Raw genomic sequence first — 14901 nt, 5'->3', positions numbered from 1 at the left:
TTTCTGAAATTGGATGTACTTAATTTCTGTGTAATTCAAGTGCAACATTGAAATCCAACCTTTTTAGACTCAATATAACACTAAACAAATCTTTTGACTTTCCAAAACCAAAGGCTGGAACATGCCTGTAAAAATATTTAAAGTTCCTCTTTGGTGTCGATATTTGAGAAACATTCTAATTTATAAACTCTAGATGAACCAGATGCAGATAAATCCACATGAGTGAAGTTTCACTTTTTATATAAAAGGACAGTGGACACTGAAGGCTCATACTCTCCATCTACCTACTTGGGAGTGAAGATCCAAGGATTGTTTTTCAAAATGAGTCAGGTCAGCAAAGTTCTGTAGACTCTGCCTCCAAACTAAATGGAGAAAAAAAGTCACCCTGGATGTGTGAATCAAATGGTAGGATGCCAAGTGAGCAAGCATGAGATCCTGAGTTCAAATCCTAGCATCAAAGAAGACAAGTTGAAAAGTGAGGGAATCATGTTATGGCTTTGCTTCACATGGAAAATTTGGAAATGTACCTGCTATTTTTTTATTTACTTAAATTAACATTGCAAGAATTCATTGTCATCTGCACCCCAGGCCCAATGAGCTTAATAATAATAATAAAAAATCTCCAAAACATCATTTAAATCATTTAAAATAATCCATCCAAAACAAACACTCAGAAATCATCATTTGAGTTGGCAAACTCAAAGCACTCAGCTCCTAGATGGATTCAACCACACCTTTGTACTGACACAACTTCGTGCTGGGATGTATGTTCCAAGGAAGAGTGGGCTGGTCTCTTTACTCAACACTCATTTACAAATGTTCTCTGAGTATATGTCTCTCTCTGTCTATGTCTATCTGATTCTTTCTCTGTTTTTATCTCTGTATCTGTCTCTTTCTCTCTCTCTTCTCTATTTCTCTTTCTCTTCTTTCTTCTGTCTCTCCCTACATAGTTCAAATGATACAATTTTGTATCAGTTTCTATTTAGTTTAGTTTAGTTTTTTTTTTAGTTTTTATTTTGTTGGTTATGGGGCTTGAACGCAGGGTGTGGGCACTGTCCTTGAGCATCTTTGTACTCAAGGCTATCAACCTCTTACTTGAGCCACAGCACCACTTGAAATTTTTGAGTGGTTCTTAGAGATAAAAGTCTCATGGGGACTTTTCTTCCCAGGTTAGCCGAGATCCTCCAATCTCATCTTTCTAAGTAGCTAGGATTGCAGGCATGAGCCATTAATTAATCTCTGATTCTCCTAATATTAATCCAATTTGCTATTGTATGCTATCTTGAAATACATCCTGTCAAAGCATCAGTAGTTGATTTTCATAATATATTCTTTGAACAGTCATTGGAAGTTTTTCATTTTCTTTCGAATGTCTTGTGGCAGTCATGAAATTTGATGCTAAAAGAACAATTTTAATAAGTCATCAAGTTCTCTCAGTTCACACACATTTTTTGGCCGTGCAAGAATATTGCTTTCTGCCATCTGTGCTGAGTAGAATTTGTATTTTGGTCAGGGTCAGTTAGAATGTGCTTAAAACCCAATATATATCTAGACTTCGATTCTTGTTCTAAACCCGTTGGAATTTAAAGTGGCTCCAACAAACGCTTCTGTGTCATCCACAGCTGACATTTAGTATAATTAAGGTTCAAAATAAATTATTTTCTGTAGTACTAGGTTAATTTTGACAGCAATCCAAACCCAAGAACATCTTATTTGGTTCATTTTGAATATGTACAATGAGAAAGAAATCATTTATGAATACAGGGAAATAAGCTTGATAAACCAATGTCCAACCCAAAATGTACTGGAGACACTTCAGTCTCATTTTCCAGGTGAGAAAACATCATAATTGATGTGTGTCTATTAATAAGAAGATCACAACTATTAACTCAGGGCAAAGTTATGACAAAACTCGGGCTCTGTGTATTATAACACCTTCCAATAATATCCTTTAACTTTAAACAAAAAGATCAACTTTGAATACATTACTATCTTTCTATTATATGTTGAGGACTATATGATGGTCTTTGGAAAGAAACCAATTGAAGACACAACCTTATTCTCTTCTGGATGTTTAAAGTAATAATTACAAGGTGCCATGTATAATGACAGTGTTGTTCTTTCTCAGACTCAAGGCTAATTATATACCACTTTGTGGAAACATACCTTGTATCTCTCTATGGCTACAGGATATACCCTATATATTCTGTATATCTTATTAATTGGACCTCTGCACAATTTCATATCTTCATCCGGCTGAAGTCTGCATATCAAATGCTTAGCTCTATTGATCTACTGGCATTTGCCAGAATGACACTATTTTTTCACTCGTTATTTTTTCCACTCAGCTCTTATTTCTCTGCCCAAGCTTTTTTTTTGCCATCATTTTAAAGATAAGCTCCAATTTATTTATTAAATATCTTTGAAAAGACTGCTTTCTCCATGTACTTTCTCTTCTTTGTCCACTTCAAACCACATGGATGCAGATGTAGATCTTAATGTGTACGCCTTTTTTTCCTGGTAGATGGAAGATGAGTGGCTCACATCCACACTCTGGGTATTGATTTGAAGAAAAGTCATCAGTTTTTTGTTTAATATACAAAAAATAAAAGAGAGAGAGAGAGAAAGAAAGAAAAATAGAAAGAAAGAAAGAAAGAAAGAAAGAAAGAAAGAAAGAAAGAAAGAAAGAAAGAAAGAAGAAAGAAAAGAAAAGAAAAGAAAGAAAGACAGCTGTGGAAAGAAAGATTAAAATAGTATATTCTTAAGGATTTTTAAAATTAACTAATTGTCTTATTGGCTCTTGTCCCTCAAAGGGTAAATTGGTGAAATGAGAGAAAAACGTTCATCTACTTCATTATAGTAACTTTTTCAGCAGACATATGCATCGTGTAACTTGATTTTGTTAATATAAAATGCATATAATGAAGTAGATTTAATACAAATGAAAATGATATAAAAAGACAAAAAGTAAAATATAATGAGGAGCAATTAACTCTTATAGAATACAGGAGGAAGCATGTCAGTTAATACTGTGGTAATTTGAAGCACATAAATTCCAAGATCATTATATTTTGCTAGATACATTTTATGAAGGACAGTAATTTTGAGTGGGGTTTTCATTATGATAGTAGGCCATGATCACTAAAAAATATGCAGGTCACAATTGCTTCCCTATAAAAAATGTGAATATCACTGGAAACTATCATTCAAATCCAACAAACACAATTTAGTTACAGCTAGCAAGAGAGAAAAAAGCACAGCTGTCCAAAATGGCTCTTTAACTATAGCTTATGTTATGCTCACTGTTCTCTCTTAGTTTCTGTATCTCTTTCCCTCTTCCATGTCTTTCTATCTCTTTCTTTTAAAAGATACCTTATTGCTTCCAAGCACAAATTGACCAACATTTTATCTAATATTTTAGGTATTAATAATATCAAATATATCAAAATTTTGATTTCAGTTCACACACACATTTACTGGACCTCTCTGTCTCTCTCTCTCTCTCTCTCTCTCTCTCTCTCTGTCTCTCTCTCTCTCTCTCTTCTTTCTACTGTTTATTAACCATGGCAGTGCCTGACTTTCATTTAGTATTATTTTGGATTCTGTGAATCTTCTCAATTTGTCTCCAAGGGGGAAAAACACAATCATACAAAAAAAAACCTCAAAGAATGATATAATAAGCTCTAGAACAATATGTGTATTGCATTGAGATAGGATTATCTCCTGAAATTTGTAGGATTTAGTCGGAGAAATATGAGAGTAGAGCCTCAGGGATCTGTTCAGTGGAACTCATTCAAGGATTGCCACTAGGAAAAAAAAAATATGGCAATCCCATAGAGGATGGTTGCTAAAATAAGAGACACTTGCAGAACTAGGAAGAAAACACATTGTGCTTTATTTTCCCAGTATCTTCTTTCCTAGCAGAAAAAAAAAATCAATCAAACACTCACATATTTGCTCATTTAGGAACTGACAAAGATTCATTGACTTGGAACTATAGAATTGACCACTAAGGTCTATGGATACTAAGATATTGGAGATGATGGAGAGATGAATGACAGTTACTTATTTTGGACTATTTACAATGAGAGGCACATGTTGGAGAAAATAAAGTCTGGGAATGTGGGTATGTGATTCCTCACAGCTCCCAAAGGGAAGAGAGCCCTGGGGATTGGTTTTGCAATAAAGAACAAATATTTCAATGTGAAACCTGCTGCTCCAATGGTAGCACAAGTAGAATTATCTGAGTGCAAAGAAAGTGGACAATGGAAACAATCGCCACTGTTAAGAGATACCATTATTAGGTTTTCTAAAAATCACCAGCTCTGATTCACTATGCACTATGTGGAAAATATTCTATATAACTGTGGTCTGAGATGGGAAGGGAAAGTGAAGAAAGTATTGATATTGTGTTAAAAAATAGAAATATATTCATTACCTGATTTATGAAATGGTAACGCCCATTACAACACTTTAATATTAAGAATAAAATTACATTTTTTTAAGTACCCACTCTGAAATTAGACTTCATGTTTTCTCGGGTACATGATCTTAAACTACCCTATGTGCACCCTCAAGTCCAATTTCCTCATTATCCGACTCCAGTCTGAGATTTGTTTCTTACCCACTAAGCTCTTCTACCTACAGACCTCAATATTGTCCCCAGATTATCTAATAGATACACGATGTGACTCGTAAACATCAGCCCCCACAACTCATTATAAGTTTTGTAATAACTGTATTAAAAAGTAAATTGAACAGGCAGTTAATTTGAATATCTTATTTAACCCAACATTTCCAAGACCTCAGTCATTTATTTAATTTGCAGTCTATATGAACAGGGTATTTTGCTAGGCATTTTGTATTCTTTCTTTTGGTTTACCTATTAATGCTTAGGAATTGGTTGTGTGTTTGGCGCTGATGATACTCTTCTGTGTGCTCTAGCCACAATTTCTGCCATACAGAGGATAGCTCTAGTCCTTGCGTTCACCATTTCCTTCTCTCTCCCTGTGCGCAGGGAGTTGCTCCCATCTAGTATAAGGTCTATAAAGAGAAGAGAGCTTCTTTCAGATGAGACTTTTGCCCACATAGTAAGTACTCCTCAGGCCTGGCAAGCATGACAGCAAATCACTTTTGGTGCTACCACTTTCAAAGCTGCCATTCTCATTAGCTGGAGAGCTCCAGCTAATATATGAATCATGATCTCTCAGTATCTGCGGCAGGTTGGTTCTAGAATCTCCTGCAGATAGCAAAATCCCCACTTATGCTGATGCCATAAGTCATGAAAATTCTCTATTTGCCCCCGCACATTCTCTTCTATGCTACATAACATTTGTAGATGTGTAGATTTCAGATGTGATGTAAATAGTTCCATTGTGTTGCTTAGGGACTACTGACAAGACAAAAATACTGTCTACAGAGAGAAGACATGCAACTACTTATTTAACAACATGAAACACAGGCAAGACATTAGGAAAAAATGTGGAAACAAGAAGTGCTGGAGAGACTGGGGTTTTAAGAAATGTCAGAAGACTAGATAATGGTGTTAAGATGTAGTATTTCATTTCTGTGGATACAATTGCATGAAGTATATTCAAGTTCTTCATTTTGGAACCCATTGGAATTATTTTTCTTAATATTTTACATTTGCAGTTGAAAAATTGGGTTAAAACATCAGATGACCCAGGTTTAATTACACCTGGATCAATCACACCTTTCCAGCTGTGGTGAATTATACCGAGTTCCACATAGTAGATGTTTAATTAATGCATACTATTATTTAGTGCCTCTGAGCCCTTCATTTATCATTTGATAAAAGTTATAACCTCTCATTCAAAGAGGTACTGTGAGGGTTAAATAGGTGAACATACAGTTATAGCCATGGCTGGGATATTATAAGCTCTACATAGAAACTTGATGAGGAAAGACAAGAGAAAATGAGTTTTCAGATTAGAGAAACAAGACTTGGAGAGTTGTGGACAAATTTTTACCACAGTACCTTCTAATATCCCTATTTGTACCAATGTTCTATTCGTAATAATGTTTTCTGAAACATAAGAAGAGTTTGGGCCTACACTATATTTGGTTTTCATATTTATATTTGCATTATCAGTAGATATAGAGAAATTTAGGAGTTTACTAGCACTGACCTGAAAATCCTTTTAGCTTATCATCATTAAGAACTTAAATCTAAATGGAATACTACATAGCGATTAGGAATGGTGAAATACTGTTATTCGCAGGGAAATGGTCAGAACTTGAACAAATAATGTTGAGTGAGACAAGCCTAGAACACAGAAAACAAAGGGGCATGATCTCCCTGATATATGACTGTTAACAAAGGGAGACGGAGAGACAGTAGAGACCAAGTCTGTGAATACTGTATATGTTCTTGATACATTGTATATTGCATATATGTCAACCTGACCTAGACAAGGGATAGAAAAACAGGTCGTAAGATATCACAAGAAATGTACACACTGCCCTACTATGTAACTGCACCCTCTTTGCACAACACCTTGTAAAAAAATTTATGTCCAATTAATAAAAAATAAAAAGAACTTAAATCTATATTTGCTTGATAGGCTTTTATTGTTGTTGTTGTTGTTTTTTTGCCAGTCCTTGGTCTTGGTAATCAGTGCCTGAGCACTGTCTCTGGCTTCTTTTTTTCTCAAGGCTAGCACTCTGCCACTTGAGCCACAGCGCTACTTCTGGCCATTCTCTGCATATGTGGTGCTGGGGAATTGAACCCAGGGCTTCATGTATAAGAGGCAAGCATTCCTGCCACTGCGCCATATCCCCAACCCTAGATAGGGTTTTTCAAAGACGTAGAACCAATAGAAACTTCTATCTATCTATCATATATCTATCTACTCAGTGTATGGAGGGGCCACAGTGGAAGAAATTACTATAAGAAATTGGCTTACACACTTTGTCAAGCAGTATGGAGATTCCACAGAAGGCTAAATAAATATAGAACTCCCCTATGACCCAGCAGCCCCACTTTTGGGTATCTATCTAAAAGACCACAAACAAATTCACAGTAATGCCACCAGCACAATAATGTTCATCGCAGCGCAATTTGTCATAGCTAGAATCTGGAACCAACCCAGATGCCCCTCAGTAGAGGAATGGATCAGGAAAATGTGGTACATATACACAATGGAATTTTATGCCTCTATCAGAAAGAATGACATTGCCCCATTTGTAAGGAAATGGAAGGACTTGGAAAAAATTATACTAAGTGAAGTGAGCCAGACCCAAATAAACATGGACTCTATGGTCTCCCTTATTGGGAATAATTAGTACAGGTTTAGGCAAGTTACAGCAGAGGATCACAAGAGCCCATTAGCTATACCCTTATGAACACATAAGATGATGCTAAGTGAAAGGAACTCCATGTTATGGAAACGGTTGTTATATCACAGTTGTAATTACTTTCAATGTACCATGTGTATCTGTAGCATCTATTATAGATGATGTTCTTGTATCACCTTCCTGTGGTTGTACCTACACTATCTCTGTAACATTATCTGAGTATATTGGAAGCCATGTATATTGGTATTAGAACTAGGAAATTGAAAGGGAATACCAAAATTGAGAGACTCAGGGTAAAAAAAGAAAAACAACTACAAAAGCAATACTTGAAAAACTGTTTGGTCTAAGTGAATGGAACACCTCATGGGGGGAAAGGGAAAGGGGGTGGGGGGAGGGGGTATGAGGCATGAGGTAACAAACAGTACAAGTAATGTATCCAATGCCTAACGTATGAAACTGTAACCACTCTGAACACCAGTTTGATAATAAAAATTTGAAAAAAAAAAAAAAAGAAATTGGCTTACAGATTTAGAGAGACTGACAAGACCTAAGATCAACAAGGCAAATCAGCAAATTGCAAACACAGAATACCTGAAGCTGTCATTCAGGAAAACTCAAAATATCAGCTTAATTTAAATACAAGGACAAAATTCATCTTAGTCTGAAGGTTCTCAGAGGGAAATTGTTTCTTATTCAAAAGAGGGTCAGCTCATTTTCCCTCCAGAGGTCTTAAATTAGAGAAGGCCCATCCAAGACGTGGAGGTTGATATGCTTCATACAGCCTAGAGATTTCAATATTAATCTCATCTAAAATTTCTCTTACCTTAAAAATAGTAGAAATGGGGAGGAGAAGCAGAGCCCTAGCGGAGTTCCCTCCGATATCATAGTTTTCTCACCCCATAGAAACTTTTATTCCTAGAAAGACAGCCAAAGTAAGTTATAACAGTACAGGGATTCTGACCAGGAAGGAGAATTCGACTTTGCTGGTCTGAAAACACAGATTTGAGCTCTGGGCGGCTTCCCGCCGCCGCGCCAGTGCCGGCACTGGCACAGCGCCCGGCACAGCAACCCTGCACTCCGCGCAGCTAAAGCGCACAGTGTGGCCCTGCGAGAAATACTCCAGACAGCAGCGGAGCACGGACGACCTGACATCGCGGAGACAGCGTGAGTACCCCACAAAAGATATTCTCACTCGTGCCCACAGACCAGCTTCTGGAAGGCATCCCTGTCCCCACCGCCAGAGCAAAGCGCCATCTTGCCACTGGCATAGGGTCAGACCAGATTGGAACTGAAGCGGGCCTGGGGAAAGCGAGGTCAAAAAAGCCATCTTTGAAAAGGGCAGGAGGGGCGGAATCAGTGAGAACCAGCTCCGCCCAGGAGAACGCCCCCTGCCCTGGCGGGAGGCGAGTCCTGGGCCACAGCTTAGCCAGAGGTGCCCGTCCTGCCTGCCGGAATTTCTAAATTTAAAGCAAAAGCTGCGAGCAGCTACCGGGGGCACGGAAACAACAGACGGAGGAACAAACAGTTCCTGGGACAGCTAAACGGTCCCATCACAGAGGAAGCTAATTCCCAGGCCAAAATGGAGCTGCATTCCATACCCACCTATTTCAAGGAGGCCGCCTCCCTCAGGCAAGCAACTCTCAGCCGAGCAAAACAGGCCAGAGGCGCCCCGCCCTGCTGAGTTCACAGCCTAGTCAAGACCAGGCATCAAAGGCAGCGGCCCCACAGCAGACAGAGGAGCCACAGTTCCTGAGACTGCTCACCTCCCCATCCACAGAGGACGCCCAAGGTCTGCCTGCAAGCTGTGCGAACCTCAGAGACCCACGATTGCACCAACAGGGGGAAAGGGTCAGCAAAGAACCACCCCTTGCCAACTGAAATCAAGTCAAACCAGCCAATCAGGAAAATAGACTGCAGACCATTGCAGGGAAACCAGAGACTGGGGAGAAACCACCCAAACAAGGAGGACTCCTTTTTTTTTTTTCTTATTCTTTTTCTTTTCAAACATTTTTTAAACTGTTTTTTAAATTTTCTTTTTAATTTTTTCACATCTGAAACATCATTGGTTGTTTTTTTTTTTTGTTTTGTTTTTTATTTGTTTGTTTGTTTTCCATTTTTACCGGTTTGTTTTATCAAGTTTTTTTGTGTGTTTGTTTATTTGTTTGGGTTGTTCCTTTTCTGTTATTTTCCTTTTTATTTACTTTTTCTTCTTTTTAAAATAATTTTTCTCTGTTTTCTGTATCTGTCTTCCAGTATTTTTACTTTATTTCTCTCTTTGCGTTCTCTTCCTTTAAAAATTGCTTTCCTATGAATAACACCTCCACTCTTTTCTGCTAACTCTACATTGTCTGTCATTTTAACCTTGTTCTTTCTACTGATTCTACTCTTCTCCACATTTCCACGTCACTGAAACTAAACCAAAATCACCACCCCCCCCCAATACATTTTATTCTATTCTCTTTACTACCTCCAACTTACCCTCCTGACTTACTGCCTGGACCTCCAGGTTCCATTGACCCCTGGTTATTGGATAGAGGGTATCCCAGCTTAATACGAGTGAATCAAAGGGATTCATAGAGAAAGCCAGTCCTAAAAGAACTTAATATAAAAACAAGAATTGTGTATAGGGTTGTAAGAGTAAATAAGTAACTACTGAATACAGGGCCCAGGATCGGTTGTTATATTGAAATTGTATTCTTTAGGATCGCCAAATCTAACTTTATAGACAGGTATACAAGTTATCTGTATATAATTATGAAATTGTAAGATTTACACAACAGTGCTTGGTAAGGGCTGCTTTGGGTCTTAAACAGTGCTCACAGGTGCTGGTAGACTGGCATTCCCAATTCAAATGGGCAGAAGAAACACAAGAAAGATGGCAAACAATGAAGTCTTATCCCCCACTCAAAACAAGCAGGAAGCAGAGCAGTCAATCAAAAACATAGAAGAAAACCCCCAAAATGCTCTACAAAGTCTACTGATAAACATGATAAATGAAAAGTTGAATCTCTTCAGTCAATTATGTTAGAGCATGAGGAGGCAAAGCAAAAATTAATGGAGAATTTCATGGCATCCACAAGTAGAAAGATAAATGAGCTTCAAGAGTCAAATGAAAAGATAGCTACCCAGCTAAAAGATTTGAGAGACAACACTCAAAACCAAAGTAATGAAGTTAATGAAGTAAAGAAGTCCATACAGGACCTAAGAAATGACATGGAAATCATCAGGAAAGACCAGACAGAAGGAAAAGAGATTCGAAATCAAGTAGCTAGCCTACAGTCCTGACTAATTGAAGCAGAGGATCGAATCTCAGGAGCTGAAGATTCCTTAGATTCTATGGAGAAAGATCAAAATTCAATACAAATCCAGTCCAAGCAACAAAACAGATCGCTACAGGAGATTCAAGACACGATCAGGAAGCCCAATTTAAGGATAATAGGTATTGAGGAAAACTTGGAGAAAGAGGTTAATGGGATAGGCAACCTATTTAACAGAATATTAGCTGAGAACTTCCCAAACATCCAGAAGTAAAGGCCTATATAGATACAAGAAGCATTTAGAACCCCAAATCGACCAGACCAGAATAGGACATCCCACAGACACATTGTGATCAAAACAGCTTCAGCAGAGTCGCAAGGAAAAAATACTCAAAGCTGTTAGGGCAAAGAAAACAATCACATATAAAGGAAAAACAATCAGAATTACCCCAGACTTCTCAACAGAGACCATGAAAGCAAGGAGAGCTTGGAATGAAGTATACCAAACTCTAAATAAAAATAACTACCAACCAAGAATTCTGTACCCAGCCAAACTCTCCTTCATAGCCGAAGGTCAAATAAAAGTCTTCCACAATAAGGAAAAACTGAAACAATATATCTTCACCAAACCAGCCTTATACAAAATACTTAAAGATGTACTATACAGGGAAAATAATCAAGATCCCAACACAGACAGAGAAATGAACCCTAATTAGTAAATACTAGATCAAGAAGTGGGAAGACACAGCTTTAAACAAGATAGTGATAATGAAAGGAACAAACGATCATCTCTCAATCCTAACTGTCAACATTAATGGACTTAATTCTCCAATCAAACGACATAGGCTCATAAGTTGGATCAAAAATCAAGATCCATCTTTCTGCTGCCTCCAAGAGACACATCTATCCAGCAAAAGTAAACATCTTCTAAAAGTGAAAGGCTGGAAACAAATCTATCAAGCAAATAGCCCCCATAAGCAGGCTGGAGTTGCAATCCTAGTATCAGACAAAATTGACTTCAAATTAAAAAAGGTAAGAAGAGACAAAGAAGGTTACTACATACTAGTAAAAGGATCTCTCCAACAGGAAGAAATACCCATCCTAAATATCTACACACCAAATGCAGGAGCACCCAACTTCATCAAACAAACACTACTGGCTCTAAAAACATTCATAGACCCAAACACAATGATAGTGGGGGACTTTAACACTCCACTATCACCTCTGGACAGATCAACACGCAAAAACTGAACAAAGAAACCACAGAACTAAACAATTGCATACACCAACTAGACTTAATCGACATCTACAGAATAGTCCACCCATCAAGGACAGAGTACACATTCTTTTCGGCAGCACATGGAACATTCTCCAAAATAGATCACATCTTAGGGCACAAAGAAAATCTGTACAAATTCAGAAGTATCAAAACCATTCCCTGCATTCTCTCAGACCACAATGGAATAAAATTAGAGCTCAACTCAAACAGCCACCACAGAAAGTCCCACAATTCATGGAGACTAAAGAACACACTGCTGAACCATCAGTGGGTCATTGAAGAAATTAAAATGGAAATTCAAATGTTTATGGACTTCAACCAAGTTGAGGACACAAAGTACCAGCTCCTTTGGGACACAGCAAAGGCAGTACTCAGAGGAAAATTTATATCTCTGAGTACATACATCAACAAACTGGAGAAACAGCAACTCAGTAATTTAAGGAAGCACCTTAATTTTCTGGAGAGAGAACACCAAGCCAAACCCCAAGTCAATAGACGGAAGCAAATAATTAAAATCAAATCAGAATTAAATCAATTAGAGACGAAAAAAACCATCGAAAGAATCAACAAAACAAAGAGTTGGTTCTTTGAAAAAATCAACAAGTTAGACAGACCCCTGGCAAACCTGACCAAAAAACGAAGGCACCACACTCAAATAAACAAGATAAAGATGAAACAGGTAACATCACCACAGAAACAACCAAATTCAGACCATAATAAGGGACTATTTTGCAAACCTTTATACCAACAAATTCGAGAACTTGGAAGAAATGGATGATTTCCTGGAAAAAATTCATATCCCTAAACTCAACCATGAAGACTTAAACCTTCTAAACAGACCCATATCCAGTATTGAAATAGAAATGGCAATAAATGGTCTCCCATCCAAGAAAAGCCCAGGTCCAGATGGATTCACTGCAGAATTCTACAAGGCCTTCAAAACAGAACTCACTCCAATATTTCTCAAACTCTTCAATGAAATTGAAAGAGAACCTTCACTACCGGACTCATTTTATGAAGCCAGTATAACCCTCATCCCAAAACCAGGCAGAGACTCATCACGGAAAGAGGACTACAGACCAATCTCCCTGATGAACATAGAACCAAAAATTCTCAACAAAATTATGGCCAATCGACTTCAACAGGTCATCAAAAAAATCATACACCACAATCAAACTGGATTCATCCCAGGGATGCAAAGTTGGTTTAATATACGCAAGTCAATTAATGTAATCCACCACATCAACCGGAGCAAGGTAAAGAACAAATGGTTTTATCTCTGGATGCGGAAAAAGCATTCAATAAAATCCAGCACCCATTTATGCTAAAAGCCCTGGAAAAACTGGGATTGCAGGGAACATTCCTGAATAAAATCAAGGCAGTTTATGACAAACCAACAGCAAGCATAACTCTAAATGGTGAAAAACTAAAGCCATTCCCTTTAAAATCAGGAACAAGGCAGGGATGTCCACTCTCTCCCCTGCTCTTCAACATAGTGCTAGAATTCCTAGCCAGAGCAATTAGGCAAGAAGAAAATATAATGGGGATCCAAATAGGAAAAGATGAAGTTAAACTTTCTCTCTTCACAGATGACATGATCCTATACCTAAAGAATCCCATAGACTCTACCCCCAAGCTACTAGAGCTGATCCAAAACTTTGGCAAAGTAGCAGGATATAAAATAAACCCTCAAAAATCAATGGCCTTTCTCTATGCTAACAACCGGAAGACTGAGGCTGAAATCAGGAAAGCAACTCCTTTTGCCATAGCCCCCAAAAACATAAAGTACTTAGGAATAACCTTAACCAAAGAAGTGAAATACCTCTTTGATGAGAACTTTAAAAGCTTGAAAAATGAAATTAAGTCAGAACTAAGAAAACGGAAAAACCTCCCATGCTCCTGGATTGGGAGGATTAATATAATCAAAATGGCAATATTGCCAAAGGCTATCTACAAATTCAATGCAATACCCATTAATATCCCAACACCATTCTTTAATGAAATAGAGGAAGCAATCCAGAAATTCATATGGAACAATAAAAGACCTAGAATAGAAAAAACACTCCTAAGCAGAAAGAACAGCGCTGGAGGAATTACAATACCCAACTTTAAACTGTATTTTAAAGCTATAGTAATAAAAACAGCTTGGTATTGGCAATGGAACAGGCCTGAAGACCAATGGAACAGAATTGAAGACCCAGAAATGAACCCACAGAACTACTCCTATTTAATCTTTGATAAAGGAGCTAAAACAATAGTATGGAAGAAAGATAGCCTCTTTAACAAGTGGTGCTGGCAAAACTGGCTCAACACATGCAACAAACTAAAACTAGATCCTTATATATCACCCTGCACCAAAATCAATTCCAAATGGATTAAAGACCTTGAAATCAAAACAGGCACCCTGAAAACACTAAAGGAAGGACTAGGAGAAACACTTGGGCTCCTTGGCGCAGGATGGAACTTCCTTAACAAAGACCCAGAAAGGCTACAAATCAAAGAAAGGGTGGACAAATGGGACTGCATCAAACTGCATAGCTTCTGCTCGGCAAAGGACATAGCTCGCAAGATAAACAGAAAGCCCACAGACTGGGAGAAGATCTTTACCGGACATTCAACAGACAAAGGCCTCATCTCTAAAATATATGCAGAACTAAAAAATTTACCTTCTTCCAAAACAAAACCGCAAAGAACCAATAGCCCCCTCATCAAGTGGGCTAAAGACTTACAAAGAGACTTCTCTGATGAGGAAATGAGAATGGCCAATAGACATATGAAAAAATGCTCTACATCACTGGCCATAAAGGAAATGCAAATCAAAACAACATTGAGATTCCATCTCACCCCAGCAAGAATGTCATATATCAAGAAAACTAATAATAACAATTGTTGGAGGGGATGTGGCCAAAAGGGAACCCTACTTCATTGTTGGTGGGAATGTAAATTGGTTCAGCCACTCTGGCAAGCAGTATGGAGATTGCTCAGAAGGCTAAATATAGAACTCTACTATGACCCAGCAGCCCCACTTTTGGGTATCTATCTAAAAGA

Source organism: Perognathus longimembris, chromosome 10 (genome assembly GCF_023159225.1).
Source record: "Perognathus longimembris pacificus isolate PPM17 chromosome 10, ASM2315922v1, whole genome shotgun sequence".
Lineage (NCBI taxonomy): Eukaryota > Metazoa > Chordata > Mammalia > Rodentia > Heteromyidae > Perognathus > Perognathus longimembris.
The sequence above is the reverse complement of the archived record's forward strand: the minus strand, read 5'-3'. Positions refer to the sequence as shown.